This window comes from Phodopus roborovskii, unplaced genomic scaffold, assembly GCF_943737965.1.
Source record: "Phodopus roborovskii unplaced genomic scaffold, PHOROB, whole genome shotgun sequence".
In the NCBI taxonomy this organism is placed as follows: domain Eukaryota; kingdom Metazoa; phylum Chordata; class Mammalia; order Rodentia; family Cricetidae; genus Phodopus; species Phodopus roborovskii.
The window spans coordinates 28,889,587-28,917,258 of record NW_026125281.1 but is presented as its reverse complement, the minus strand read 5'-3'; positions in this window follow the sequence as shown (position 1 = coordinate 28,917,258).

Sequence of the window (27,672 nt, the reverse complement as noted above, 5' to 3'; positions counted from 1 at the left end):
CTGTCAAGGTTATGAGAGTTGTTCAATTGATTGTCTTAGATGTACTTAAACAAAAACAACAAAAGATGCTGATACACAGTTTAAGAGACAGTCAGTGTATGTCATATAAATATTATCTCTGTGGATTTTAGTTTGTGCTAGACTTCATATGATCTCCTTTTATTGTATCTCCCCTGAAGCAGTTCCTCTGTGATAATCAAATTACAGCCTGAGTAAAGTTCAGCACACCTGAATACTGATCTAAAAAGGCTGCCTTTGGCTGGAGATGATGTATAGTAAAATTACAGCAAAATGTCTCTTGATAAGGAGAGAAAGAAGAGAGTAGCAACATTACCCTAATTCATCTGTAATTTACTGTTGGAAGTCCAGTAGTAAAGACACGTTAATCAGTTGTCCTGATTCCAATGAAGTTTTAAAACTGAGAATATTATTGCTTGTGTTAATTGGAAGTTATGTGCACAATAGCTCCTTTTCTTCATGGATCTAACAGAGAGATATAATCACACTAAAATGGCTTAAGAAATAATACTTTTTTTTTTTTTTTTGCTACTTGTACTATGTGAGTGTATTAGAATTATAAGCAGAGAGGAAAGCTTGTCCTGAATAACTGAAATAACTGTTCAGAGAAAGTCAGTTAAGTTTGTTGTATGAAAATTACCTCTGTGCTGATAAAAATGTCATCTTTATAGTAACAACAGTGGAAAAGCCATCAGTTTAATTGTTCAACAAAGGCATAAGAGATGCTTGTATTTTGGGCTCCTTTAGACATTGACATGGAAATAAAATTACATGGATTAAGTATGTTTTTGTCAGAAGATTCTAAAGTCAATTACCAGTTTCTCAATGGACGTTGTTTGAGAACCCCAAATGCTGATATTTTAATCTTTACTTTGCCATCATCTACTACTCTATTAGGTCTCTGCTTCATTCAGAACTCTATTAGTTTGCTATTATCCTAGAAGTTTTTCTTTCATTTCTCTAGACCACAGCTTCTTGAACATTTTTTCTCACAACCCATTTCCATTCAATAAATATTTTTTAAACAGGTTACAATGGCAATAAAACCTTTAACAATTTAATTAAATATAATTACATCATTTCCATTCTCCTTTGCCACCCTCCTACCCTCTCATATATACATCCCCCTCTTTCAACCTGTTTCCGCCCAAGTTCATAGCTCTCTCTTCTTTAACTGTGGGGTCTGTTGGCTACAAAAGAAGCTTCTTTGGTGAGAGATACATTTACCTGTGGGTGTAAGGGTATGTAGAGTGCAGTTAGGGATTAGGCTGGTTTAGGAAAATAGCAGCAATACATTCTCTACAATTCAAGAGCTCACTAATCCCCGGTAACTGGCTATGTTTCCTGTGTCATAATCTCCTTCTTGTTAAGAGGTCTTGAATTCAATTAGATAACTACTGATAACTATCAAGATATGAGTGCCACAACTGCATCTTTAGGAATATCCTGCCATCATGGTAAATTGCAGTTCACAGGAATTACAGTGGATATAGCCATTGATTCCTTTCTATTTTAGCAGCTTGCGTATTACTCGCTAGTACTATGAAAGTCAGTCCTCAGGGGAAAAGCTAGCTCAAATCTTTTAAGTCCTGTGCCAGAAGTTTGACATTTTCATCAATGGATACTTACCTTCAACTTCTGGGAAACAAGTAAAGGCATAGCAATAGGCTGTATTATTTGGGTGTCTCTTGGACTTCCTGTCCAGCAACTCAAAAGGAGGTTTCTTATACTTAGGACTGGGGATTCTTAAACATTTTGTTCTCATAACCTATTTTTGCATAATAAATATTTTTTAAACAGGTTACAATGGCAATAAAACCTTTTAAAATTAATTAAAACAATTACATCATTTCCTTTCTCCTTTGCTACCCCCCTACATCAAATATTAGTAGAGGCATCCACTGGATTGTCTTCATTATATTTATATTTTCTTGGTCAACCTTCAGGTATATATTACTATTCTTTTTTTTAAGTTCATTGAGCTGTTTATTCATGTCTTCTTTTAAAAAGGAAGTTATGTTATTTTATGTGTATGGGTGTTTTGCCTGCATATATAGCTCTTTACCATGTGTATACCTGAGAAGACTGGAAGAAATCATTTTCTCACGTAACTTAAATTACAGTGATGACAAAAAAGGACTAAGAGTTGGTAATGTACGGTGCAGGTAAGTGAGGGTCCAAAAACTTAGTAGACTGGTGTTGTTTACTGCCTATTGCTTATAGTCCAGCTGAGTATCCAGATTGGACCAACACATAGGATGTATAATCCGGGTCTGGGATTCATACAGGTATGGCTGATAGCAACTGAGCCAACTCACTGGATGTGCAATTGAGACTGATGGGAAGGTGAAGGTCAGGTTGGCCAAGCACTCAGGATGTATAATGAGAACAGCACCTAGCAAGGACCATCCAATAACCCAATGTCTGGTAAGTGCAACCCAGAATAGGACTGGGAATGGGGTAATGTATAGCAGGTGAGCTTATCAGACTGGGTTGGCACAGAGGCTGTGCAACTAGGACCAAACTTGGGAGAAAGGGAGAGGCTGGACTAACTTGCTGGGCCAGCTCAGAGGGTCTAGCTTAGAAATCTTGAATCCCCTTCTTTAGCTTCCTGAGTGCTCCAATTACAGGTATGTATTACCATGCCTTACAAAATCTTTCTTATATCAAATGTACAAAATAACAGACTTCATTTTGACATTTCATGTATATATGTATCATATTTGTTGTGTTTTTAAAACGCCATGTTTTGTTTGTATTTTTAGTTTTGCTTGGTTGGTTAGTTGAGTACATGAGTGTTTTTTAATTAAAAAGTATTTTTGTGTGCGTGTATGAGGTGTGTGTGTGTGTGTGTGTGTGTGTGTGTGTGATTGTGCGTGTGTGTGTGTGTGTGTGTGTGTGTGTGTGTGTGTTTGTGTATGGGTTCTCTGCCTGTATGTATGCCTGTGTACCACACATATGCCTGGAGCCTGTAGAAGCTGGAAGATGGCATTAGGTCCCTTGGGATGCAGTTATGTGTGGTTTTGAGCTACCAGGCGAGTGTTGGGAATCAAAGCTGTGCCTTTTGGAAGAGAAGCCAGTACTCTTAATTGCTCAGCCATCCATCTAGCTTGATTAGTTTTATTTATTTGGTATTTATTTATTTTTGTCTTTTTAAAGACAGGGGTTCTCTGAGTAGCTTTGGCTGTCTTGGAACTCATTCTGTAGAGTGGGCTGGCCTCAAACTCAGAGGTCCATCTGAGTGCTGGGATTAAAGGCATGTCCAACTCTTTATTTTGTTTTGACTTATGTGTAGTATGTACATGTGTGCTAATGCGAGACATCAAGTTTCCTGGACAGTTATGAGCTTCCTGACATGGATTTTGGGAATTGAACTTGGAACGTCTGCCAGAGTAGTTGTGCTCTTAACCAGTGTGTCATCTTTCTAGCCCCCTTTATTGTGTTTTAGTTGCTGTAGTGAGAGGTGCCACAGACTGTTCTCAAAAATGCTTTGCTTACTTCCATATGTTAAGGTAAAATCACTGCAGCCATTTCTCTGAAATTTGATGTATTTTTCTCCAAATGTTAGTTGAAGATTTTATTTTGAATTTTGTGTCATTAACCTTCTACACAGCCATGTTATTTTGGTTGTTGGTCCAAAGATAATATCATATTTCATAACATCAAGTTGTCAAAAACTTTCTTCAATTGAATTGTGTGAACTGGCTTGAGAAAAGCTTTAGAATTAGTTACTTTCACCAGAGTGATACTGGTGGAAAGATCACATACTACATTTTTAATGTGTACATGTGTATAGATAGGCTGGAAAAGAAGGGGAAAATGGGAGGTTTTCTTTAGGTTAAATATATTTCTTTAGGACTGAAACTGTAGTGAAAAGCATTTGGTTCTCATTTTACAAGAGTGGACCCCTCTGAAAGCAGGTTTTCATAGTTAGGGTTTTTATTGCTGTGAAGATACACCATGACCATGGTAACCTTATAAAAGAAAACATGTAATTGAGTCACGATTACAGTTACAGAGGGTCAGTCCATTATCATCATGACATTTGGCATGCATGCAGACATGGTGCTGGAGAAGGAACTGAGAGTCCTATATCTCGATCCACAGGCAACAGGAAGTGTTCTGAGACACTGAGTGTTGTTTGAGCATCTGAGACCTCAAAGCCCATCTCTATAGTCACACACTTCCTCTAATAAGACCATATCCACTCCAACAAAGTCATACCACCTTGTAGTATCACTTCCAAGCATTCAAACACAGGAGTATATGGGGGCCATACCTACCACACAGGGACAGTCTTGGAATGTTTCTTTTGACAGCAGTAGGTAGGAATGGAATGATTCTTAGTTTTTCCACCACAAAAATTTTGACTTTAATTCATATTGCTAAAAATACTCAGAGTTTTGCTCCAGCAAACCTCCCTGAATTCCTTTGCAAACTTTTCTAAAAGGGTAATGAACTAACATTACTCCTTAGATGTCTACTGACAACTTGTTTTATAACAATCATGTAGGTACAGTTTCTTTTTTTTTTTTTTTTTTATAGAGTATTTTTTATTTAATTTTATATAACAAAGTCCAATTAAATGAAAACAAACATTTATACACAATATTTGGGAATTTGGGCGTCGTTCTTTCCAAACTACTTCCTGCTGGTAAGGGGCGCTGTCTTGGGGGATTCGAAGAAGATTCAGATATCCTAGCTGTAGTCTGTAGGGCTGTTTTGTCCAGCTGTTTGGAATGTAGGATCAGCTTGTACTCTGTTTCAGGCGGTCTGGTGTGATCAAACCACATTAGTCTGGAAGGAATCCACATCTTTTCATTTTCTGTGGAAACAAAAATAGAAATACTTTTCCCCAGTAACTTGTTCTTCAACTTAAATTTTGGAGTCAAAGCGTTTTTTTTTTTTTTTTTTAATTTATTATTTTACATGTCGATCCCAGTTCCCTCTCCCTCCCTCCCTCCCTCCCCCCAAGCCCTCCCTCCCTCCTTCCCTCCCTTTTGCCCTCTCTACCCTCTCCCATGCACTCTAAACACCCTCTCCTCCCAACTCCCCACCACAATACAATATGTAGGGGAATGCCATCCAGTTGGGGTCATGTAGATCTGACAGGTCCTGTGAAGTAGGGACTAGGGCTTCTCTCCTATCTCTAGAATAAGGCAGTTATCCCTCCATGGGGGATATGTTTGCAAAGTCCTTTTGTGCACCAGGGATACATCCTGGCTCCACTGTCTGAGGTCTCTTAGACTGCTCAGACCTTCTGGCTGAGACCCATATTCAGGGGGGTCCGAGTCAGACCCCTGTTGGCTTCCCAGCTATCAGTCTAGTGGCCCTTAGCTCCTCCTTGTTCAGGTAAGCTGTCTCTATGTACTTCTACCGCATGGTCTTGTCCTCTCCATCTGCTTCTGGGTTCTAGTTTGACTCTGTGTTTATGTATGGGTGTTTGCTCCTGTTTTCAACAGGCATTAGTTGAGGACTCCATGGAGAAGTTAGTTGTTGATCTCACTCTCCGGGAAGGGCATTTATGATAGCCTTTCCATGGAAGCTGAGATTGTTAGTTGGGAGCAGTCTTGTAGTTCCCTCGACCTTTCTTTGTGTTCAACTTTATCTTCAAACCAATATTGGCTCCCTCTTTTATGTTCTCTCTCTCTGTCTCTGTCTCTCTCTCTCTTTCCTATTTTCCATTCCTAACCAGGCTCAATCCTCCTGGTCGCACATGCCTTCCTCTCCTCCCTCTCATTTTCTCCTACTTCTCTCTCCATTAGCTGTCCTCCCCCACTATACCTGAGGTCTGGGGGACTTGTCCCTTCCCAGTTCTGTGAGGGACTTTATATGAATCTCTTAGAATACAACTTGTATCCTAGTTCCTCTGGTGATGTGAATTATAGGCTGGTGATCATTTGATCTAGGTCTAAAATCCATATATGAGTGAGTACATACTGTGTTCCTCTTTTTGTGACTGGGTTACCTCATTCAGGATGGTTTCTTCAAGTGCCATCCACTTGCCTGCGAATTTCAAGATACCATTGTTTTTTTCTGCAGAGTAGTATTCCATTGTGTAGATGTGCCACATCTTCATTAACCATTCTTCAATTGAAGGGCATCTAGGTTGCTTCCAGGTTCTTGCTATTACAAATAGTGCTGCTATGAACATAGTTGAACAGATGTCTTTGTTGCATTGATGTGAATCCTTTGGGTATATGCCTAAGAGGGGGATTGCCGGGTCCTGTGGTAAACTAATTCCCATTTTCCTGAGGAACCGCCATACTGATCTCCAAAGTGGCTGTATGAGTTTGCACTCCCACCAGCAGTGGAGGAGTGTTCCACTTTCTCCACATCCTCTCCAACATAAGTCACCACTGGTGTTTCTAATTTTAGCCATTCTGGCAGGGGTAAGATGGTATCTCAAAGTTGTTTTGATTTGCATTTCCCTGATAGCTAAGGATGTGGAGCATTTTCTTAAGTGTCTTTCAGCCTTTTTGATTTCCTCCATTGAGAATTCTTTCTTCAGTTCTGTACCCCATTTTTTAATAGGGTTATTTGGTGTTTTGTTGACTAGTTTCTTGAGTTCTTTGTATATTTTGGAGATCAGCCCTTTGTCGGATATAGGATTAGTGAAAATCTTTTCCCAGTCAGTGGGCTGCCGTTTGGTCTTGTCAACTGTGTCCTTTGCCTTACAGAAGCTTCTAAGTTTGAAGAGGTCCCATTTATTAATTGTTTCTTTCAGTGTCTGTGCCCCTGGAGTTATGTTCAAGAAGCGGTCTCCTATACCAATTTGTTCAAGGGTACCTCCTACTTTCTCTTCTAAGAGGTTCAATGTGGCTGGATTGATGTTGAGGTCTTTGATCCATTTGGACTTGAGTTTTGTGCATGGCGACAGACATGGGACTATCTGCAGTCTTCTACACACCCTCATCCAATTGTGCCAGCACCATTTGTTGAAGATGCTGTCTTTGCCCCATTGTATAATTTTAGCTGTTTTGTCGAAAATCAGGTGTTCATAGGTGCGTGGATTAATATCAGGATTTTCAATTCGATTCCATTGGTCTACCTGTCTATTTTTATGCCAATACCAGGCTGTTTTCAGAACTATAGCTCTGTAGTAGAGCTTAAAGTCAGGAATGGTGATGCCTCCTGATGTTCTTTTATTGTATAGGGTTGTTTTGGCTATCCTGGGTCTTTTGTTTTTCCATATAAAGTTGATTATTATCCTGTCAAGGTCGGTGAAGAATTGTGGTGGGATTTTAATGGGGATTGCATTGAATCTGTAGATTGCTTTTGGTAAGATTGCCATTTTTACTATGTTTATCCTACCTATCCAAGAGCATGGGAGGTCTTTCCATTTTCTGGTTTCTTCTTTAATTTCTTTCTTTAGAGTCACAAAGTTCTTATTATATAGATCTTTTACTTGTTTGGTAAGCGTTACACCAAGATACTTTATGTTGCTTGTGGCTATTGTAAAGGGTGATGTTTCTCTGATTTCTTTCTCTGCCTCTTTGTCGTCTGAAAAAAATAGGGCTACTGATTTTTTTGAGTTTATCTTGTATCCTGCTAGTTTTCTGAAGGTGTTTATCAGCTGTAGGAGTTCCCTGGTAGAGTTTATTGGGTCGCTTATGTAAACTATCATATCATCTGCAAATAGAGACAGTTTGACTTCTTCCTTTCCAATTTGGATGCCCTTGATCTCCTTTTGTTGTCTTATAGCATTAGCTAGAACTTCTAGTACGATATTGAAGAGATATGGAGAGAGAGGACAGCCTTGTCTTGTTCCTGATTTTAGAGGAATTGGCTTAAGTTTCTCTCCATTCAGTTTGATGTTGGCAGTTGGTTTGCTGTATATTGCTCTTATTATGTTTAGGTATGTTCCTGTTATCCCTGACCTCTCTAATACCTTTATCATGAAAGGGTGTTGAATTTTATCGAAGGCTTTTTCTGCATCTAGGGAGATAATCATATGGTTTTTCTTTTTCAGTTTGTTTATATGGTGGATCACGTTGATAGATTTTCGTATGTTAAACCATCCCTGCAATCCAGGTATGAAGCCTACTTGATCATGGTGGATGATTTCTCTGATGTATTTTTGAATTCGGTTTGCCATTATTTTATTGAGTATTTTTGCATCGATGTTCATCAGGGATATTGGTCTGTAGTTTTCTTTCTTAGTTGTGTCTTTGTGAGGTTTGGGTACCAAAGTTATTGTGGCCTCATAAAAAGAGTTTGGCAATAAACCTTCTGTTTCTATCTTGTGGAACAGTTTGAGGAGTAGTGGTATTAGTTCTTTCTTGAATGTCTGGTAGAATTCTGCACTGAATCCATCTGGCCCTGGACTTTTTTTGGTTGGAAGGCTTTCGATGACTGCTTCTATTTCATTTCGGGTTATAGGTCTATTTAAGTTGTTTGTCTGTTCTTGATTTAATTTTGGTAAGTGATAGTTATCCAGAAACTTGTCCATTTCCTTTGAATTTTCAATTTTTGTGGAATACAGATTTTCGAAGTATGACCTGAAAATTGTCTGGATTTCCTCTGTGTCTGTTGTTATGTTCCCCATTTCGTTTCTGATTTTGTTAATTTCATGTTCTGTCTCTGCTTTTTCGTTAATTTGGATAAAGGTTTATCAATCTTGTTGATTTTCTCAAAAAACCAACTCTTTGTTGCATTGATTTTTTGTATTGTTTTCCTGGTTTCTATTTTGTTGATTTCAGCCCTCAAGTTGATTATTTCCTGGCGTCTGCTCCTGCGGGGTGAATTCGCTTCTCTCTGTTCTAAGGTTTTCAGTTGCGCTGTTAATTCATTTATGTGACTATCCTCTGTTTTCTTCATATGGGCACTTAGTGCAATGAACTTCCCTCGTAGCACTGCTTTCAAGGTGTCCCATAAGTTCGGGTATGTTGTATCCTCATTCTCGTTGAATATTAGAAAGTCTTTAATTTCTTTCTTTATTTCTTCTTTGACCCAGGAGTGGTGCAATTGCACATTGTTAAGTTTCCATGAGTTTGCAGGTTTTCTGCTATTTGTATTGTTGTTGAATTCCAATTTTAAAGCATGGTGGTCCGATAAGATACAGGGGACTATTTCTATTCTCTTGTATCTGTTGAGGTTTGTTATGTCTCCTAGTATGTGGTCGATTTTAGAGAAGGTTCCATGTGGAGCAGAGAAGAAGGTATATTCTTTTGTCTTTTGATGGAATGTTCTATAGATGTCTGTTAGCCCCAGTTGAGACATAACTTCTGTTAATTCTTTTGTTTCTTTGTTGAGTTTCTGATTTGTGGTCCTGTCTAGTGTTGAGAGTGGTGTATTGAAGTCTCCCACTATAAGTGTGTGAGGTTTTATATGAGCTTTGAGTTTTAGTAGTGTTTCTTTTACGAATGTGGGTGGCTTTGTATTAGGGGCATAGATGTTCAGAATTGAGACTTTGTGTTGATGGATTTCTCCTGAGATGAATATGAAATGACCGTCTTCATCTCTTTTGACTAGTTTTGGTTTGAAGTCTAGCTTGTTAGATATTAGGATAGCTACGCCTGCTTGCTTCTTATTTCCATTTGATTGGAAAATCTTTTCCCAACCCTTTACCCTGAGGTAATGTCTATCTTTGGAGCTAAGATGTGTTTCTTGTATGCAGCAGAAGGATGGTTTCTGTCTTCGTATCCATTCTGTTAATCTGTGTCTTTTTATAGGTGAGTTAAGACCATTAATGTTGAGGGTGAGTAAGGACCATTGATTGTTGATGGTTGTTTGATTTAGGTTTGTTGTTGGCAGTGGTATTGTGAATATATTTGTTCTGCTTCACCCTAGGTTTCTGGTGTAGTTGGATTATCTGTTGCCTACATTTTTGTGGGCGTAGTTACCTTCCTTGGGTTGGAATTTTCCTTCCAATACTTTCTGTAGGGCTGGATTTGTAGATACATATTGGGAAAATCTGGTTTTGTCATTGAATATCTTGTTCTCTCCATCTATATTGACTGAGAGTTTTGCTGGATATAGTAGCCTAGGCTGGCATCCGTGTTCTCTTAATACTTTTAGAACATCTATCCAGGACCTTCTGGCCTTGAGGGTTTCCATGGAGAAGTCAGGTGTAATTTTGATAGGTCTGCCTTTATATGTTACCTGTCCTTTTTCCTTCGCTGCTCTTAATATTTTTTCTTTATTCTGTATGCTAGGTGTTTTGATTATTATATGTCGAGGGGTCTTTTTTCTTTGGTCCAGCCTATTTGGGGTTCGGTATGCTTCTTGTACTTTCATGGGCATGTCCTTCTTCAGATTTGGAAAGTTTTCCTCGATGATTTTGTTGAATATGTTTTCAGCACCTTTGAGCTGGGCTTCCTCACCTTCCTCTATGCCTATTATTCTTAGGTTTGGCCTTTTCATGGTGTCCCACATTTCCTGGATATTGTGTGTTAAGGATTTGTTGGATTTATGGTTTTCTTTGGTCGATGAATCTATTTCTTCTAGTTTATCTTCTGCGCCTGAGATTCTCTCTTCCATCTCTTGAATTCTATTGGTTATGCTTGTGTCCGTGGTTTCCGATTTTTTGCCCAGCTTTTCAATTTCCAGCTTTCCTTCCATTTGTGTTGCCTTTATTTTCTCAATTTCGGTTTTCAAATCTTGAACCGTTTCCTTCACCTGGTTAATTGTTTTTTCTTGGCTTTCTGTTCTTTCCTTAAGGAATTTGTTCATTTCTTCCACTTTTTTGTTTGTTTTTTCCTCTATTTCTTTAAGGGATTTTCTCATATCTTCTTTGAGGGCCTCTATCATTTTTATGATGGTGATTTTTAAGTCGTACCCTTCTGCTTCCTCTGCTTTGTTGTTGTGTTCCATTCTAGTTGGTGTAGATTCCCTAGATTCTGGTGGTGTCATGTTTGTCTTTCTGTTGTTAGGTGTTCTCTTGTATTGCCTTCTTCCCATAGTTTCTTCCTGTAGGTGTTGGTGGTGTCTCTTCCCTCTCTCTATGGTCCTTCCCAGATGGGCTTATGTGGATCAAAGATTCAATGTCTGTATCTCTGTGTGGTCCAAGCTCTCTAGGAGGCTTCTCTCTGGCCAATAGCCGGCAGAAGAGGACGAGGGCTGGACTGGAACTTGAGAAGGTTTTGCAGGGTAGTGGGATCTCACTGGAAACTGGCGCTCTCCAGCTGAGACCTCGTTCTTTGGCAGGGGCCCGGATTTGGGGGTCAAGGATCTTGCCTGCAGGAACTCCAAGTGGACCGGCAGAGATAGGCGGATCTCTGGGAGGGGCCTGGGACTCCAGCAGAGGACTGGAGGCGGGGTCAGGGACCAAGCCGGTGGAAATTACAGGAGGTCCCACGTGGATAGTCAGGTCTCCTTTGTTCGGAGTTGCTCCGAGAGGTCTCCGAAGTAGGGTGGACTGTTGGCTCCACCCTCTGTCCCAGTGCTCAACCAGAGCGGCAGGACCGTAGGTGGGGTAGGGCACAGGGTAGGGGGGGTAGGCTGGAGGTTGGGATGGGTGGGGGTGTATCAGAGCTCCAAGGGTGCTCTCAAAGGGGACCGGAGACAGGAGCAGCAGGATCCGTAGGTACAGTTTCTTGCTTGTTTATTTGCTTTGGTTTTTCAAGACAGTTTCTCCCTGTAGTCCTGGCTGTCCTGGAACTTGCTCTGTAGACCAAAACAGCCTTGAACTCACAGAGATCACCAGCCTCTACCTTCAGAGTGCTGGGATTGAAGGTGTGCACCTCTACAGCCCAGATGACAAATTCTTGTTTTAATCATATTATTTTTTCCTCTTCCTTTTCTTCCTTCTTTTCTTTCTTTCTTCCTTCTTTTCTTTCTTTCTTCTTCCTTCCTTCCTTCCTTCCTTTCTCCCTCCCTCCCTCCCTCCCTCCCTCCCTCCCTCCCTCCCTTCCTTCTGTCCTTTCTTTCTTTCTTTCCAGGATCATAACTCTGGTGTGCATGTGTGCACTTGAGTATGTGTACACAAAAGTGTGTGTGATACATGCATGTGCCAGCCATTTGAATGTCTGTGTGCAGGTCAGAGATCAGTGTCCTCCTCTGTCTCTCACTGAATCTGTTTCAGTTGTGTTGGCAGGTCAAAAGCCATTTGGAATTCTCTCTCCCTCTGCCTCCTGGCTTCAAGACATACATATCTAAGGCCCATTCTTTACATTGATGCTTGGAATTCAAACTCAGGTCACAGGATTTGCCAAATGAGCTTTCTCTTTTGCACCTGTGATGTCAATTTAATGATTACAATTTTTTCCTTGCTGAAAATTTCTTCCAAAAACTTTCTCTCCCCTATGTTTGCATTTATGTAGAGTGACAGGAGCTGCTTGCTCTGTAGACAAAACAGAGCTGGTCTGCTCAGACGGAAACCATCCCTGTCTGCTACTGGTTATTTTCCAAAGGATAAGAGAAATTTGTGCTTTTAAGTGGTGTTAGTAGAGACACAGCTTTTAAAAAAAATCTGGGCTGTCATTTATGCAGCTGCCTGATTTTGCACAAAGTGTGAAGACTGGTAGTCACAGAGCAAGTCTGACCCCTGGAAATATTTTACACCAATCCTCACCCCACTGGTTTTGATGAAAATAATGAACAGTGGAAGGTTTTGCTCTTAAGGAGACACTTCTTCCCTAAGCACCATTTCTTTGTGCTTTTCCTGTCTCAGTTGTGTGGCTACAATGGAGAGAATAACCCCGAGACCCTTTGGCCAAGCTGCTATTCCATCTGTCTGTGGCAAACCAGGAAAATCTGTGTTAGGTCTTGCCTTATGGCAAATTCAGATCTGCAGTTGCTATTTTCCCACACTTATTTAAGCGTCTTTGCATATCTCTAAGGGCACAAAGGCCTGAAGGCCTCCTTCTGAGTGTGAGATACTTTTATATATTGAGGCCCCCTGGCTTTGCCTCTAGCAGATACAAATAAACACACAAAAGGCCTCTTGAGCTGACTTCAGAAGTAGAAACTGGTTCATGGCCAGGAGACAAAAAGGCATATCAGAATGACAAGTGTGTGCTGTCTCTCATCCAGAGATGGGTAATAATTTCTAATTCCAGGGGTGGGGTGGGGAGTTGGTATATCCACTACTTATATAATCTTTCAGAATTGTTAAAAACATAATTAGGGCAAAGTGACTGATTTTATGTGAGGACCATTTTAAAATTATAATGTTATTTGAAAACAGCTGAGTAGTTCTGATAAATTTTAAGGAGATACTTAAAAGATAAATGTTGGCTTAGATCTTAGAATAGTACTTGTAGAATGTGGAAAGTATAGATTAATGTCTTAGTACTATGTCTTATTACAATATGGTGTCTAACTTGGGCTTGTCCTGATGTAGTTTTCCAACCTTCTCACTTCACATGTCAACAACCACCTTGGTCTGGACACTTCATGGGAAATTAAAGATTTAAGGAAAATGGAACATATTTATTAATTAATTAATTTTTTTCCAGTTCTGATTTTTTAAAATTTATTTTATATACAAAGTCCATTTAAATGAAAACAAACATTTATAGACAATATTTGGGAATTTGGGCGTTGTTCTTTCCAAACTACTTCCTGCTGGTAAGGGACGCTGTCATGGGGGATTCGAAGAAGATTCAGAAATCCTGGCTGTAGTCTGTAAGGCTGCTTTGTCCAGCTGTTTTGAATGTAGGATCACCTGGTACTCTGTTTCAGGCGGTCTGGCTTGATCAAACCACATTAGTCTTGAAGGAATCCACATCTTTTCATTTTCTGTGGAAACAAAAATAGAAATACTTTTCCCCAGTAACTTGCCTTCAACTTAAATTTTGGAGTCAAAGCATTTTTTTAAAAATTTAATTTATTATTTTACATGTCGATCCCAGTTCCCTCTCCCTCCCTCCCTCCCCTCCAGCCCTCCCTCCCTCCTTCCCTCCTTCACTCCCTCCCTCCTTCCCTCCTTCCCTCCCTCCTTCTCTTCTTCCTTCTCTCCCTCCCTTCCTCCCTCCTTCCCTCCTTTCCTCCCTCTCTGCCCTCTTACATACACTCTAATCACCCTCCCCTCCCATCCCCCCACCCCAATTCCATATGTAGGGGAATGCCATCCAGTTGGGGTCATGTAGATCTGACAGGTCCTGTGAAGTAGGGACTAGGGCTTCTCTCCTGTCTCTAGATTAAGGCAGTTATCCCTCCATGGGGGATGTGTTCGCAAAGTCCTTTTGTGCTCCAGCGAGACATCCTGGCTCCACTGTCTGAGGTCCCTTAGACTGCTCAGTCCTCTGGCTGAGACCCATATTCAGGGTGGCCTGAGTCAGTCCCATGCTGGCTTCCCAGTTATCAGTCTAGTGGCTGTTAGCTCCTCCTTGTTCAGGTAAACTGCCTGTATGTGTTTATGCTGCATGATCTTGTCCTCTCCATCTGCATCTGGGTTCTAGTTTGACTCAGTGTTTATGTATGGGTGTTTGATCCTGTTTCCAACAGGCATTAGTTGAGGGCTCCATGGATAAGTTAGTTGTTGATCTCACTCTCCGGGAAGGGCATTTATGATAGCCTTTCCATGGAAGCTCAAATTGTTAGTTGGGAGCAGTCTTGTAGTTCTCTAGACCTTTCTTTGTGTTCAATTTTATCTTCAAACCAATATTGGCTCCCTCTTTTATGTTCTCTCTCTCTCTCTTTCTCTCTCTCTCTCTCTCTCTCTCTCTCTCTCTCTCTCTCTCTCTCTCTCTCTCTCTTCCTCTCTTCTGTCTTCTATTCCTAACCAGGCTCAACCTTCCTGGTCGCATGTGTTTTCCTTTCCTCCCCTCGTTTTCTCCTACTTCTCTCTCCATTCGCTGCCCCCCCCCCCACTTGTCCTGAGCTCTGGGGCCTTGTCCCTTCCCAGTTCTGTGAGGGACTTTATATGAATCTCTTAGAATAAAACTTGTATCCTAGTTCCTCTGGTGGTGTGAATTATAGGCTGGTGATCATTTGATCTAGGTCTAAAATCCATATATGAGTGAGTACATACTGTGTTCCTCTTTTTGTGACTGGGTTACCTCATTCAGGATGGTTTCTTCAAGTGCCATCCACTTGCCTGCGAATTTCAAGACACCATTATTTTTTTCTGCAGAGTAGTATTCCATTGTGTAGATGTGCCACATCTTCATTAACCATTCTTCAATTGAGGGGCATCTAGGTTGCTTCCAGGTTCTTGCTATTACAAATAGTGCTGCTATGAACATAGTTGAACAGATGTCTTGCATGGATATGAATCCTTTGGGTATATGCCTAAGAGGGGGATTGGCGGGTCCTGTGGTAAACTAATTCCCATTTTCCTGATGAAACGACATACTGATCTCCAAAATGGCTGTATGAGTTTGCACTCCCACCAGCAGTGGAGGAGTGTTCCCCTTTCTCCACATCCTCTCCAGCATAAGTTGTCATTGGTGTTTCTAATTTTAGCCATTCTGGCAGGGGTAAGATGGTATCTCAAAGTTGTTTTGATTTGCATTTCCCTGATAGCTAAGGATGTGGAACATTTTCTTAAGTGTCTTTCAGCCTTTTTGATTTCCTCTATTGAGAATTCTTTCTTCAGTTCTGTACCCCATTTTTTAAAAGGGTTATTTGGTGTTTTATTGACTAGTTTCTTGAGTTCTTTGTATATTTTGGAGATCAGCCCTTTGTCAGATATAGGATTAGTGAAAATCTTTTCCCAGTCTGTGGGCTGCCATTTGGTCTTGTCCACTGTGTCCTTTGCCTTACAGAAGCTTCTAAGTTTGAAGAGGTCCCATTTATTAATTGTTTCTTTCAGTGTCTGTGCCCCTGGAGTTATGTTCAGGAAGTGGTCTCCTATACTAATTTGTTCAAGGGTACCTCCTACTTTCTCTTCTAAGAGGTTCAATGTGGCTGGATTGATGTTGAGGTCTTTGATCCATTTGGACTTGAGTTTTGTGCATGGCGACAGACATGGGTCTATCTGCAGTCTTCTACACACCCTCATCCAATTGTGCCAGCACCATTTGTTGAAGATGCTGTCTTTGCCCCATTGTATAATTTTAGCTGTTTTGTCGAAAATCAGGTGTTCATAGGTGTGTGTGTTAATATCAGGATTTTCAATTCGATTCCATTGGTCTACCTGTCTATTTTTATGCCAATACCAGGCTGTTTTCAGAACTATAGCTCTGTAGTAGAGCTTAAAGTCACGAATGGTGATGCCTCCTGAAGTTCTTTTATTGAATAGGGTTGTTTTGGCTATCCTGGGTCTTTTGTTTTTCCATATAAAGTTGATTATTATCCTTTCAAGGTCGGTGAAGAATTGTGGTGGGATTTTAATGGGGATTGCATTGAATCTGTAGATTGCTTTCGGCAAGATTGCCATTTTTACTATGTTTATCCTACCTATCCAAGAGCATGGGAGATCTTTCCATGGAAAATGGAACATATTTATGATTCTCAGTAATCCATGGCTTTTGTTTCTTTCAGTAATAATCTTCCACTAAAACATACGATGATTCAAATGCAGTGGTGATGAGGAGATATTGTCCAACACTGATACCTGTAATCTGTGGAGTTCCCCCCTCAGCACCAACACCAATCCTAGAGACTTCTTGTCAAACAAAGCAAGGTTCTTGGCTGGATCTCCTGACACAGGCCTGTAATGACATCTATTAGTGGATACTGATGCAAGGTTGAAAAATGTGAAGGCCAGCCTTGGTAATTGCGGTAGTTTTAGGAAGAATGACCCCATAGGTTCACTTATTTGAATGCTTAGTCGTTAGGGAGTGACACTAATTGAGAGGGATTAGGAGGTGTGGTCTTGTTGGAAGAAGTGTGTCACTGAGGGTGGACTTTGAGGTCTTAAAAGCCCAAACCAGGCTCAGTGTCTCTCTCTTCCTGCTGTCTACAGATCCAGGTGTAGAACTCTCAGCCACTTCTCCAGCATCATGTCTGCCTGCATGCTGGTGTGCTCCCTGCCATGAAGATAATGGGCTAGACTTCTGAACCTGTAAGCAAGTCCCAATTAAAGTCTTTTCTTTATAAGAGCTGCTGTGGTCATGGTGTTCTTCACAACAATAGAACACTGACTAGGATGGTAATTTAGTAAGACCCCATCCTTTAAATTTTTCATTAATTTTTAGAATTTCATAAATCTATATGACATACTTTGATCATTTTCACCCTCACTCCCCACCCTTAGCTCCTTATGACCTGTCTTAAAATAATAGGAAAGGGGTTCAGTGTGAATTAGAGCAGTGAAAACTCAATAAACTTATTAAGCAGAGGTGAGAGGTCCTATGCATTATAGATTCTGAATTCTAGAGGAATTCAGAGGGGCAGCCACCTTTGAGCAAAGGAGTATAGTGTGAACCTAATGCATGTGTGCAGGCTTCTTAAGAAAGACAACCACAACAAAGTGTTTTAACAATAATATACACATACACAAATGCACACATATATAAGAATGTGTACACATACAAAACCCATAAACCTGCACACACACAATTTTGTGGCTTTTAAAATGATATTGCTCAAAACATGTAAAATGCAACCAGGTTTAAAGATTAAGCAAATTTTAAAAAGTATCCAGAGATCCACAAGGATGACCCCAACTAAGAATTTAAGCAATAGTGGAGAAGCTACCTTAAATGCCCCTCCCCTATAATGAGATTGATGTCTACCTTGAATGCCATCTTAGTGCCTTCATCCATAGCTGTTAGGAGCAGAAGCAGAGATTTATAGCTAAGCACTAAGCCGAACTCCCAGAGTCCAGTTGTAGAGAGGGAGGACTGATGAGCAAAGGGGTCAAGACCATATTGGGGAAACTCATAGAAACAGCTGACCTGAGCAAGTGGGAGCTCACAGACCCCAGACTGACAACTGAGAAACCAGCATAGGACTGAACCAGGCCCCCTGAATGTGGGTGTCAGTTAGGAGGCCTGGGCAGTCTATGGGGCCTTTGGCAGTGGAACCAGTATTTATCCCTAGTATATGAATGGACTTTGGGAGAGTCCATTCTCCCATGGAGGGATCCTCTCTCAGCCTAGATACATGAGGGAGGGCCTAGGCCTTTTCCTAAATGAAGTAGCAGATTGTGATGAGTCCTCAAGGAAGGCCTCACCCTCCCTGGGAAGTGGATGGGGTAGGATAGGGGACATGGAAGGCTGGGAGGTAGAGGGAACTGGATTGATATGTAAAATAGATTGCTTCTAATTTACATAAAAAAGAAAAAAGTATAGTTTCAAACTTAAATGAAGCTGGGCAGTGGTTACACAGGCCTTTTATCCCAGAGCTTATGCGGCAGAGAAAGGCACATCTTTTGTGAGTTTGAGGCCAGCATAGTCTACAGAGTGAGTTCCAGGACAGCCAGGGCTACGCAGAGAAACCCTGTTTTGAAAAACCAAAAGAAAAAAAAAACCTTAAATATATATTGCTATGAAATTGCCTACTCAGGCATGGTGGTGCATACCTATAACCTGAGCCTTTAGAAGTAGAGATGAGGGCAAGAGCTATGGCTCAGCATTTAGAGCATTGACTGCTCCTCCAGAGGTCCTATGTTCAAGTCCTAGAACCCATTGGTAGTTCATTAACCATCTGTAACTTCAGTTTGGATCCACTGCCTTCGTCTTTCTTCTACAATCACCAGACATACATGTGATGCACAAATGTACATAACTTTCATAAATATAAAACAAAAGTTTTAAAAAAGAATAAAAAGGAGGAGGAGGAGAAGAGGAGGAGCTAGGAGGATTGGGCGTTTAAGGTCATCTTAGACCATTTGACTACTTAGTGAATTCCCACCCAGCCTGGGCTACATGAAAGTCTGTTAATCAAGCCAGCAAACAAACAATCCTCCTCTCCAAACAACAAAGAAACAAAACCACAACAAATTTTCTTCTTATAAACAAAGTTGTAAGGCTCATTTTTTCAGATGTAGGGGTGAGTTACCATGGTTACATTTAAATACACAAACATTCTGGTACCAAACACAATTTACTTGATGACTTTAGCACACTTTTTTTGAGATGGGAGAAAGGAATGCTGTTCCTGCAGTTGTCATTTATATGGATGTCCCAGACTATAAGTGGCAAACACAGCCTGGCTCTGGGGTGAATTTCCCTCCCATTCTCCCTAGTTTTCCCTGTTTTTCTTCCTTGCTCCCAGAACAACTTTCTATTTTGAAGGCTGACACATTGAATGCCATGGATCTGAGATTTTGGAGAAATGGAATTTGAAACTTTTGTGAATTTTTAGAACAAGTGAGTTCCTACCATTCTTCCTCTTATGCTGGGGCCTGCCATGATGTTTTTTACCTGTCTGTCCATGGCAGTAGTAACTTTTCAAATAAAATCTGTTTTCTCTAACACTCTGTCTCAATGTCCATCTTGTACTTCCTATCTGAGGCCTTTAGACTACAGATAGACCCATATCTATCACCATGCACAAAACTTAAGTACAAATGGATCAAAGACCTCAACATAAACCCAGCCACACTGACCTGTTTGAAGAGAAAGTGGGAGGTACCCTTGAACAAATTGGTACAGGAGACTGCTTCCTGAACATAACTCCAGGAGCACAGACGCTGAGATCAATAATTAATAAATGGGATCTCGTGAAACTGGAAAGCTTCTGTAAGGCAAAGGACATAGTCAACAAGATAAGATATTCACCAACTCCACATATGACAGAGGGCTGATTTCCAAAATATACAAAGAATTGAAGAAGCTAGTCACCAAAACACCAAATAATCCAATTAAAAAGTGGGGTACAGAACTAAATAGAAAATTCCCAATGGAAGAATCTAAAATGGCTTAAAGGCACTTAAGAAAATGCTTAACATCCTTAGCCATCAGGGAAATGCAAATCAAAACAACTCTTAGATACCATTTTGCTCCTGTCAGAATGACTAAAATCAAAAACATGAAAGACAGTTTATGCTGGAGAGCATGTGGAGAAAGGAGCACACTGGTAAGAGGGCAAACCCGTACAGACACTTTGGAAATCAATATGGTGGTTCCTCAGAAAAATGGGCATATACCCAAAAGAAGCACATTCATATAACAAGGGCATCTGCTCAACTATGTTCATAGCAGCATTATTTGTAAGAGCCAGAGCCTGGAAGCAACCTAGATGCCCCTCCACTGAAGGAGAAAATATGGTACATTTACACGATGGAGTTCTCCTCAGTGGAAAAAACAATGGAATCTTGAAATTGGCAGGCAAATGGATGGAACTAGAAGAAACCATCCTGAGTGAGGTACCCAGTCACAAAAAGAGAAACATGGTATGTACTCACTCATATATGGATTTTAGACACAGAGGAAAGGATTATCAGCCTACAATTCACACCACCAGAAAAGCTAGGAAACTAGGAGGACCCTGAGAGAGACTTACATGGTCTCCTGGAGAAGGAAGGGGAAAGGGACCCCAGAAAATAGGGGGTATGGAGGGAGGGGAGAGGGAGTTAGGAGAAAGAGAAGGGGAGAAGGGGAGGGGAGAGGTGGGCATGAGGGAACAAGAAGATTGAGACAGGGAAAGAATAGAGGACAAGAAAAGAGATACCATAATAGAGGGAACCATTATAGATTTAAGGAGAAATCTGGTTTAGGGAAATGCCCAGAGATCTACAAGGATGAACCCAGCTAACAAACTGTGTAGTCTATGGGGCCTCTAGGAATTGATCAGTATTTATTCCTAATATAGGAATGCACTTTGTAAGCCCATCCAACATAAAGGGATACTTTCTCAGCCTAGACCCATGAGGGAGGGCCTATGCCCTGCTCCAAATGATATGACAGACTTTGAAGACTCACTCTCCCTGGGGAGCAGAAAGGGGATGGGCTGGGGTTTGGGAGGGGAGATAAGGGAGGGTGGGAGGGTGAGAGAACTGGGATTGACATGTAAAACAACCTTGTTTCAAATTTAAATTAAAAAACGAAAAAAAAAAAAAAAAGAATTGCAACAGAGCAGTTGGGGGAGAGGAAAAATATGACCAGAATGTACTGTATGTAAAAATCAATTAAAAAGGAACCACAATCACTGTTCAGTGATTGGAAATGTTAGATTACAACACTTGTTTGTAATTGAGCAAAAGGCTTCACAAACAACAGGAATTTATCCATTATTGAGCTATACCCTTTGTTCATTAATTCTTATGTTAGGATGTTTGACAGCTATATATTCTACTTAAATAAGTAAAATGATAATTTAAAATCAGAATAATCAAGAAATAAACACAAGTTAAAAACAAGAAAGTTATAAGCTTCCCATCATGTCTTCTTCCTTGGAAATTTTGATACATAGTGTGTTAACAGGCACTAGCTAATTTCTCATTTCTCTCATCCAAGGATGCTACTGAAACAGCTATTGAGTGTAGCTGTCTCACCTTGGCAGGCGCTCCTCCTGTATGAAGTTTCCAGGAAGTTGAGAGCATCACATGCCTGCATTACTATGTGACATTAAAGGCACAGAGAACTGGGAACCTAGCCATTGGTTTTTTCTTTTTTTTTTTTTGTTTTTGTGTTTGTTTTTTTCCAGGAATAGTGACTATGTCCTCTGCAATGAACTCCTAGGAGCAACCAGCTGGTTCAGGGGATTTAGCTTGTTCTTGCCAAAGTATATGGCATCAAAAGGGGTTTGTAATTAAATATGCTGGTAAAATGAATTAATAGACCATATTAATATGATAAAGTCTTTGAAAAATCCTGACCCTCTGTATTTGATTCAGTATTTATAAGGCTTATGTAACTTTGGAAGGTACAAGTTGTCCTCGTTTATTAATCCCTTTTGGGATTTTTATTCAAAAGAGTGCTGTTGTTCTTTATTTTGATGTAGGCGCTTTCTTTTTGTGACATAAGAGATGACTTAATAAAGCACATTTTATAAATGCCATAATAAAACCCATTGCTGTGCATACTAACTTAGACATAAAATGTGTTTTAACAAAGTAAGCCTGTTCTTTTGTGATGACCTTCATGCTAGTCAGGCACTAATTAGTTAACAAAAGAATCCGTAGTTATGGAGGCTGAAGAGAATTGTAAATTTATGTCATTCTGGATTTTCAGAATGCCTCATAGAGTGTTTGGTGCTGAATTCTTTGAGCTCTTTTGAAACTTTACTGTGAGCATGGAATGAATACAAGCTGTGGTAGAAAAGCCAACACTGAGACATCATCTACTCCTCTTAGTAGCTTAAGTTAGAAACAAGCACACATACGTGTGTTTAAGATTCTTTTCTCACAGCTCACAGGGTTTTATGTTGGTTCATTTGGTTCAGAGGTTTTTTTCCCTTCCTTTTCCTTCCTTCCTTCCTTCCTTCCTTCCTTCCTTCCTTCCTCCCTCCCTCCCTCCCTTCCTTCCTTCCTTCCTTTTTTCCTTCCTGGCAAGACTATCTGTTTTCACAACACAATCATGTGATAATCTAGGCCATTAATTGCCCTGCACAGATCTCTCATTAACCCCCTATTGTCCATGGATTTCTCTGATGTGGCTTTAGTATATTTAGTTTTTGACAGATGGACAAGAACGCCAGGGCCAGGGTTCCCTGTCCCTTGGGACCCTCTGACCACATGGGGCCCAGCTCTGGCTTACCACACCTTACTGTTGGCTCTGCCCTGCAGGTGTATTGTCCACAGTGAGACCCTTTCTTACCATCATTGTCCTTTCCAAAAGGCTGTTTGCTCTGAAGAAGTTTACCACACATTTATAAACAACTTCTCGTTGTCCAACATCAGGTTAAGAGTGAGGAAATATCACACTGCACAAGCTGATGTGAGGACGGATAGCACAGGTTCCCAGTCCCCTGGGGCATTTCCCCATTTTCTTCTGCACTTGAATAAGCTATACTTGGTGTGAAAACTCTTCTTACTAGATAGCAAGCTGTGTCTTGCTAGAAAGCACTGTCACATGTCCACACGCTGTACACAGATATCCTGACTGTGGGACTGATGTGTCATTTGCACAATTCAACCATCGATTCACAGGTGTCTTTCTCATGGGCAGACACTGCCTTAGGTTCTGGATGTATGTTGCTGAACGGCACAGAGCAGCTTCTTGTTGCCTTGTGCCCAGTGGCAAAGAGAGAATTGATAATGTCACAAACCGGAGGGACCTTAGCTATGTGAGCAAAGTCTGATTAGTAATGCAATTTTCAAGTATAAGTGGCAGTGTGAGCGGGTAGCAAGAGAAAGTATCTACAAAGGGAATGGCTACTGGGCTAGATGCTAATAACTCTGCAGACACGCTCGTTAGTGTTGGGATTTTCTATCATAAAGGAAGGCCAGAGCTGAGCAAAGGCTAGCTTAGAATCGCTCACTTTTATGTTGTGAAAGCAACTTCTAATTATAAAACATAACTTTGTAAAAGATTAAATTCCTTATCAAAAGCCTGGGCATATTTTACCAGGGGCCCCATCTGTCAGTAGGGGAGCTGCAGTGTGGATCCTCAGGGGTTAGGTAATTTCCCCAGAAGTTCTCCAACTGCAGCTTGTGACAAATGACTGACCCCTAAGGCCACCAACCCTGGCTGCCTGGTGTTCTGCTCGGCCCCTGCTTAGTAGTTCCTATTCTCTCATCTTGGACTAGACCCCTCTTCTAGCCCCAGGCAGGTATTTTCATTATGATCCATAATTAAGTTGAATAGACCCTGTAATTGAACAAGCAGCATACACTGGGGACTCTGGATGGGCTTAGCTCATCAGGATTTAGTGGGGGCTAGCATCAGGGAAAGAGACAGTGGGGGTTTGCATCACTTGGTCACTTTTCCAGGCATTTGCTGACACAAATCAAATGCAGGTCTGTTTTAGAGACTGGAAATTCAGTTCTTTATAGAATAAGTCATGAGCGATGGTAGCTAAAACCAAACCAAAGAAAAATTCCCAAATGTGAGATGAGCATCCTTACAAGTTGTTCATGAGACAAACTGTTCTTGCCTCAGGACTCTGGTCTCTGGATGCGTCAATAGACACCAGGACTGAAGTGAAATGAGGTATTTTCAGTCTGGGCAGGGGCCATGTGATGAGAGCAGGAAAGAGGCAAAGCTACAGTCTTTGCCCTCTTCCCCCATCTCGTTATTGCTTGAGTTCCCCATCAATCAAATCCTTAGTTGGCGCACTAGTGACTGATGAGACACTTCCTAGTGAGGCTGCTACTCAGAATATTGTGAACTGTGAATAAAGTTTAATGAATTGCATAGTGAAGGGAAAGGAAAGGGTGAATAGTGAGTGAGGTGAACGCGTTTGTTCTTGCTAGATCAATGTGATTACCTTTATAATGCACAAGAGGTAGCAGGGGTCATCCCAATAGAGGAAAATACATATAGGATGTGGGTTGATTTATGTTTCAAACTTGCATATTTATATTACAGGAAGTCATAGTACAATATTTTATTTACTTAGAGCCCTTAATAAATGTTTCTTAAATTACTTGAGTGCTAGCAGATACTTTTCTCTCTACAATGTAGTTTGATGTCAAGACACACGTGTGACAGTTAAAAAACGAGAAAAGACATGGTTGAACCAGGCCTCATGCAAGAGGCAGAGGTTAGCTGAGGAGATTCCAGCTTGTTGGCTACTGTATTATTCATCTTTCTGTTGCTGTAACATAATACCTGAGACAATAGATTTAAATGTAGGGAAGATGCATCTTGTTTCACAGTTTCAGTTCTTGATTCTTAGTCTTGCTGCATTAGGCCTGAGGCTGCATAGTACATCATGGCAGGGAGTTTAAGTTGGAGAAGACAGCTGGGAAGCAAGAGAGAGAGAGAGAGAGAGAGAGAGAGAGAGAGAGAGAGAGAGAGAGAGAGAGAGAGAGAGAGAGAGAAGAGACCACTGTCATAATATCTCCTTTCAAAGCCTTTCCCCAAATGATTTAACATCCTCCCACATGGCCCTGCCTCCTAAAATTTTCATCACCTCTCAAGAGTACCCTAGGCAGGAGACAAGCCTGTGACACAGAATTTTTGGAAAATTTAAAAACCAAATGTAGCAGCCACGATGTGATGGGGAATTCAGACAAGTGTGAAGTCTAGGATATCTGGGAGCAGAGTTAAATTTCAGCTGAAGGGATCACAAGTCACTGCCCAGAGAATGTTGTAGTAGCAAATTCCGAGTGTGAAGAATTGGGGAATGAACACCACCCAAAAGATGGAAATGTCAGGCAGGTGCTGTTATTTCAGGAATGATCCAGAGCTGAAGTATCTCGGGCTGACGAGGAACATGGCTACAGAAGAGATGCACGTTTTCTATGCAGGTCTGGAAAAGCATGGATGAAAAATTAGATGTTGATTGGGAGTTTGAAGAAAAATATAAGAAGTATTGTCACATTGTAAGTAATGGAGTTAAAATTAAGGTGACTCAAACATTTCAATAGATAACAAAGCCTTCCGAGTAATGTTTGGCCAGGAAATGCTGAGGAGTTAATTCCAAGAATGGTTTTGATTATCAGAAAACAATGAAGGAAGCATGCATGTCCTTTGACATGTGCTCCTAGGACTGGGTGTTTTTGAAAACCTAAATCTCTAATAGTTCAAGAAGTTCCCTGCCTTCACTTAAAAGAGTACACACAGAATATTTGTGACTTACAATAGGGTCTTTTTAAAAATGGCACAATGTGTGGTAATAGATGTGCCAACTAATTTAACTGTGGTTGTCATTTTATAATATATGTGCATGTCAAATCACTACATTGTGCATCATGAATACATATAATTTGTAGTTACTAGTTAGACCTCAGTAAAACTGAAAAAAATTCTCAGGCTATATGTTATGAAAACAAAATTTTGAGATTGTTTATAGTAGTTCTATAAAGAGTGAGTAGAAAATTTCCATGTTTAACCAAATAGATTAGAATCCATCTGTGTGTTTTCTCTTGGGAATTGCTGCCTGTGCCATCCTGATGGTACGGTTGCTAAAGAGAATGCTTTCTGTTAGTGATGAGTACTGACAGAATGTATGTAATCTATTTAGGATCAGTCCCTAAATCTAGACCAGTCTAGACCCTCTGTTAACCCCAAAGGTTTCAGCTTTTTCTTGTGGTTTTTATGACTGATTATGTTATTAGTTTATTGTTGGACAGCTAGAAAGCAATTTCATCATGCACGAATTCCATACTACTTTAAAACACAGCATGGCTTGACTTCCAGTGGTCCTGGATTGCAGACAGTGTAAGGCTATGAATGACTATAACACACACAGCTTGCATTTTAGTCTGGGGGTTCCAGAATGGGCTGAAGAGCAGGTGGTGAGTTTCTTACACAAAATTTAATGGCCAATTTCTGTACCTATTCTTACCAAAATGTCGACAATCATAGGACTCTTCTGATTCTCATTGCAATGTAAATTTATATATTGTAATATTTGTTTTGAAAATTTATATACCGGCTCACCATATGAACATGTTCTCATTGCCTACTTGGGCCTTTGAGCAATTTGCAGTCTTTTGTTAGCAAATAAAGGCCCTCAGAGCCTCCTATTTTCAGCCCAAGTTTACCAGCTGCTATCCACTACTGGGCCTCATTAGGGGCCTGCGGCTCTGCTGAGAAACACACCACATGCTACACCCTCTCTTGTCTACATATTAGCCTGTTGCTGCTCTTTAAATTGCCTGGTACAAAGGCTTGCTCTATTTCACCACAGAGAGCTCCCACTCCTGTCCAGCTTGAAGAGGCTCTGTATCATGATCTCTCAAACTAATTAAGGTTTGTGGGTAGGCCACAGGTTGCTACAGAGGAACCTTCCTGAAGCCTGATATCCATGAGTGTTTTCTTTTTCTTTTTCTCCTTCCCCTCCCCCCTCTTATTTTGCAGAAAATTACTGTGGCTATAGCTCATGTTCAAAAGCCTGCTTTCAAAATGTAAAAATTGCTTCCTTGCAGTGCTATAGAGATATAAGCAATTGTGCAATTTCAAAACTATGAATACAAATATTTGAAATAAAAATATAAACTATTTACAATGGTTAGGCTAGTAAATAACTAGAAATGTATTTCCATAAGTAACAGATTAGGACCAGTATTTATGCTAGTTGGCAGCTAATTTGTAATTTTAAACAAAAAACTTGAAAAATTTGCAACAAATTTTAGGAGAGTTTGTTTGCAAATTAATTGACTGAAAAATGGATTAATCATTGTCAGTTTCTTATATCAAGTGATCAAAAAAAGTTTCAAGCTTCCTGAGAAGAGAATTTGATATTTTTAGTTACAAATTTCGAGAAGGAAGTGTTCTGCTGTAGGTATTATGCACCAAAATGAGTTGATGGAAGCCTATGTCAACACAAAATATAAACTACTAGGTTCTGCTTCATTAAAAATTATAGTTAACAGAGGACTGTTGGGTGGCAAACCCTCTCCTGTAGGTTGGTGTATAAGCCAGCTAATGGACACTTTACTGGCACATTGTGAGAGGCAGGGAGGGCTGAGACTGGAAAAGGGTGTGGCCACGCAGCCCCTTGCACTAATTCCGTACCTGCTCATCCTGTGGACCCTGGAGTGTTGTTCCTTCCCCGGTTCCCTCTCATTTCTCCTCGCTGATCTTTGTCTTTTTTTGTGGTTTGTGAGAATCATGTTTACTTACTGAAATATAGTTTCACATTTATCCCTTTTCTAATGTTTTTGGGAGAATTTCACTATTGGCTTGCTCCACCTGCCTTTTTCCAGATCTCCCTTCTTTTTTGTTCAATACTTCCCCCAGCAGTTACGCTGATCTAACTGAATACCCTCTTAGCAACCATAGTAAAAAGAATGAGAATCCTTTGACGGCCCGACTTCAAACACAC